The sequence below is a fragment of the Asparagus officinalis genome, chromosome 5, assembly GCF_001876935.1.
Source record: "Asparagus officinalis chromosome 5, Aspof.V1, whole genome shotgun sequence".
Lineage (NCBI taxonomy): Eukaryota > Viridiplantae > Streptophyta > Magnoliopsida > Asparagales > Asparagaceae > Asparagus > Asparagus officinalis.
Genome location: NC_033798.1, coordinates 11,053,902 through 11,058,693, shown reverse-complemented (window position 1 = coordinate 11,058,693; position 4,792 = coordinate 11,053,902). Strand labels below are relative to the sequence as shown.

Genomic DNA, 4,792 nt, shown 5'->3' with positions numbered 1-4,792 from the left:
CATCGTCTATAAATTTCTTGTTGCTGGATTTGGAAGGTTAATTTCGACATGAAGATGTCTCTTCTATAGACATCGGAGGCACTTATATAGACATCGAAGGTTGTTGAGTGTTAGATTTGGTATGAATTATAGTCACATACTAGACAAATCGACAGCTATGATTAATGTAAATGTCCCTCTAAATCCAGTAAATACTACTGGAGGTATAGATAAAAGGAATTATATATCTATAATTCAAAACAATAACAAAAACAAATCTCAATAAGAAACCTTGGATTTCAGAGTGAAGAGGGGCCTCCCAGCATCGACCAGAAATTTCTTGCTACTGGATTTCGAAGGCTTCGACATGAAGATGGCTCTTCTATAGACATCGAAGGCGACCATATCTGATCAGCACTAAACCCAGGAGAGTTGATAGAGAAGGTGAGATGAATTGGATAACAAGCAAAGAATCGTGGATTAATAATGCTTAATAGATACATTATGAATTGATTATATCTGAACTGAGATTTACACAGAAGAGATTTTCATGACTAAGTCGGTTGTCAATAATACCATGTCCTTTAGAATGACTCGCTAAAATAATGCGCAGAATGATGGCATGTGTTGGAAAATCTCTCCTTTTGCTGATGTTCCAACCGCAGGAGGACCATACACTAATCCTCGAGAAACCGGACCTAATTGGAAGTTTACAGCCTTAAATATATTGAGATTGGCTTTGCTAATTAACCCGAAAGCTTAAAAGTATTCTGAATTGGCTCTAAAAGCCTACTTAAAATCATCGCTCTTTCTTTACTATGCAGTACTATATATGTTTACAAATGAATATCCCAACATTTAGTCCTTATGTGCTTAGCTTGCCTCTAATCATAATTCATAATTTCAGTTTTGAACCCATGTCAATAGAAGAGTTTTGCACATCTTGTGGTTTAATAAAATAAACGAATGATATTAATGCGGTAATTGCAGTTAATTTGTTTGCTCAGTAATTAGAAAGGAAGTACGAGCGTGTTTTGAGCTCAAAGAGTCAGACTAGATGATCTCAGAGGATTCAATTTTCCTAGGTTTTGACAGCTATTTAATGATGTAAGATTTGCCTAACCTATGTTTGACGGGCTTGATCTAGATAGTAATACTTTAAGCACTCAGTAGTCTGTAATTAACACCTAATAGTAGCTTGGCGGAAGTTAATTACAGATTAATTACCAGAAAGTTAGTTCACCAACACCTGTTCAAACTTGTCGTCGTTACATTAAGCAGATTAAAACTTCCCCTTCGAAATGGATATACTGCTGCAATTTTTAAGAGTCAACTGCCTGCACATTATAATTTATAAGCTCATGATGTATAGGTACGAGCTGAACAGGTAATTAATGATTTTCCTGAATCTAGAAGATGTTTGGTGCAGCTATAGAAAAAATATATAATAGATATTAAATTTTAGGGTTAAGTTTCATCTGGGATTTCATGGTTCATTGTAATTGCAGGATTGCCATTGTGTTTACTACATACAATTGGAACATTTTGGATTATTTGAATTGTTTGTTTCACTGTGACTAATTATAAATGAAGATCGAATTACAGTCGCAGCTGACGACTTGGACGTAACTGACAATTGCAACGTTTTTAAAAGTTGAAGGACCCTAAAATTGCAACGCCAATCGCAACAAACTCTAAAAAAAAAAAGAACAATAAAGTGGGGAAAAAAGAAAGTAATTGTACGTTAACAACTTATAAGCTGCATCAAATCATTAGAGGTAGTAGCTGGATTAGTGCATCAATTAATGGATCATAATATTGTGGTAGGCCAGAATAGATAACGCCAGGCTTGAAATCTCATAGGCTAAGCAAGGAAATTAATTAGTACGAGGCATATTCACGCCAAGGGCCCATTGTCACTCTATGTCCTTGTGCTACCTGCTACACGTTATACATATGTAGGTCATATGATCATACAAGGATTGGGTAATATATGATGACATTCTTCAGCCATCACTTTAACTAGTTTTATGTAAAAGAAGCAAAAAATTAGAAAAAGAAAATGGTACTATAATAAGCATCAGATGTCAGGATTGCTCTTCTCTCTCTCTCTCTAGCGGTATAGGTAGGAATATTGAATCATGGTACGGTATGTATATATATATTATATAGTATATTATATAGTAGGGGTATATTAGCTAGGGGTAGCGATACTAAGTATATAGTACTATTAGTAATATGAGTACGCTATAGTAAGTATGACTAGTATATATAAGAGAGGGAGAGGAGTGAGAGAGAGATAGAGAAAAATGAAAACTTCGGTCACCAAGTTCTGCAAACAAACTTGGTAGTGATGTGAGCGGCTCATAATCTTGTTCCGGCTACACTCAGTTGGAGGTGAGGAAGGGTGGTGTGAGGCTCGTATCTTCGAGTGGATGGTAGGGGCAGAGATTGTAGGCCACATCGCACTACCAAGTTGCTTGGAGAGACATTAATGTACCAAGTCTCCATTTTTGATCAGGGTAGGATCAGTATAGTATATAGTGAATATACTATACGCGTCATAGAATGCAGCTGAGGCGTAGGTAGTATATGATGGTAGGTTTCTAATAAAAACCTCCTAGACTAAAAAACTAAAACCTATTTACTTGCAGCAAACAACCAAACAAAACGACGTACAAAACCCCTTGCTATTTGGATGCCATTAAAGAGTGCAATTCTTAAAGTAGGGGCCAAGCAAACAACCAATGATCAGATGGTCACTGGATGAAGCCAGTTCAATCAGTCCAGGTTTTCACCTCCACATAACTGGAACTCGGGATTCACTGCAAGTGAATCTCGATTCACTCCATGAATTCGATTCACCTCCATAGGTATCAGTTGAGGATTCAATTGAAAAAACGAAAGACTTTCGCGTGTGGAATCCATTCACTGCGAGTGAATCAGATTCAATTATGTGAGGGTGTTTTAAAAGAGATTATAAGAGTCATTTTGATTACATGATTTCCATTATTCTGTGTTTAGTTGGTTTTTTGTGTGTTGGTGTAGAGTAGATGATATTATTACACTCCGTTTGAATGGCAGAGGAGTTGTGTATCTCTTTAATAATGATCTTTGATTACCACACTGAAATCTGGGGAGGTCACTTCTAATTATAAGCTCTAATTGGCGGAGGAACCTTGGTACCAAGTTTCTCCGGGTTATTAGTAAGAGATTAGTGACCTAGTAGGTATATATACTAGGGACGGTATATATAAGGTCAGTATATTGGTACGCACTGTAGATATACTATATAGGTAGTAGGTATATAGTACCTATATATGATAATATACTGAGAAGAATATACGAGTAAACTTGAATATCAATTCTGGCATGAACTTGTAAGTTAGGGTGGTCATCAATCAACCCCACCCTAACATCACACCTGAAAATAAAACCTCTTGTAGAAAGTAGGTGAGATACGTATGTAAGGCTCTCTCTTCAAGGCTGGTATGGGGGTAGGGGGTGGGGGATCTTGGGCCACGGCTCACTCACCATATTTGCAGTCATATTTCCACTACGTATACTGATATAGTTATACTATTCAATCACTAAATATGACATAGCTGAGTAGGTATACTAGCTATAACCAGTAGAGCCTATAGGATATAGGGCCTATAGTATAGTCAGCGGTATAGAGTGTATAGGTCCGTACTATATATATATTACTAGTTGGGACGTAGTATATAGTTACGTTTATTAGTATATGGTCACTATATGTATTTAGATACTAATTATATAGGTGAAAACTTCCGTATTCGAACTTAAGTGGATAGGCGCAATAGTGGTGAGTCCACCAAAATTTTTACACTCATCTATTGGCGCTGAAGGAGGTGATCCATGTATTATATAAAAATGTTGTTTAATAGTTAATATAATGTGGGTGGCTATAAACTTTGGTGGACATCAAACTTAGGGTTTGGATATAGTATTGCCTCTCTCGCTCTCTCTCCTCCTCTATATATATACGTATACGGTATATTATATAGTTATAGTCGAGGGTAGCTAGTAAGTGCGTATATATCAAAATTTTATTTTCGAGGTTGATGGTAGGAGTGGGATGGGTAAATAACTGTGTGGTTGTTTTGGAGGTGCCTTCTACTCTAAAGCACGAAGATGTATGTGATGTGTAGCGTAGTGAGGTATCAGTAGGGTAGAGGGGTGATATATATATAAAGGCTGTATTATGTACATAGTATACGGTATAGTATACGGAGCGGCGCTATGGTAGGTATAGCTGCGGGTGTAGCTATTGTGACTATATGTAGTATATATATATATATATATATGTACTCAGTATATCAAAATTTTATTTTCTCAAAGTGAGGCGGCTAGGACGAGAAAGTTACGTAACTTTTGTTGAGGCCTTCTACAACTGAAGCAGCGACAACTGATCAAACCCACACAAGTGGAAGTTCACTAAATGCGAGGCGTTTCCTCAGTCCTTTTGATATCTTCCTCGGTCTTGCTCTTTGAGTTGAAAACATGCTCATTGTGCTCTAAATAGATCAATCATCAAGTTGAAATATGAACCATCGCATTCCTTTCTAATTAATGCAACAATTCACTGTATTGGTAATTTTCTTAGGTATACCTACCTTTATAAGTTGATACATGGGTTTTAAATGCAGAAGAAACCCTTGAATGGTCATATATAAGAAACTATTTTAATAACAATGTTTAATTACCTACATGTCAAAGTGTTAAAAAAATTTCTTGGCAAATAAAATGTGTAAGACTTTAGAGTTCTGACTTAATATGAAGAAACCCACCA

The 4,792-nt window shown here is 36.4% G+C and overlaps 1 long non-coding RNA gene across 1 annotated transcript in view; it reads right to left on the bottom strand.

Moving 5' to 3' along the window:
- The window catches only part of LOC109843097, an 8,398-nt gene continuing 3,810 nt past the window's right edge, over window positions 205-4,792 (bottom strand). The window contains exon 2 of the long non-coding RNA XR_002247508.1: window positions 205-1,917. This is a non-coding gene — a long non-coding RNA (uncharacterized LOC109843097). The remainder of the gene's footprint in view (window positions 1,918-4,792) is intronic.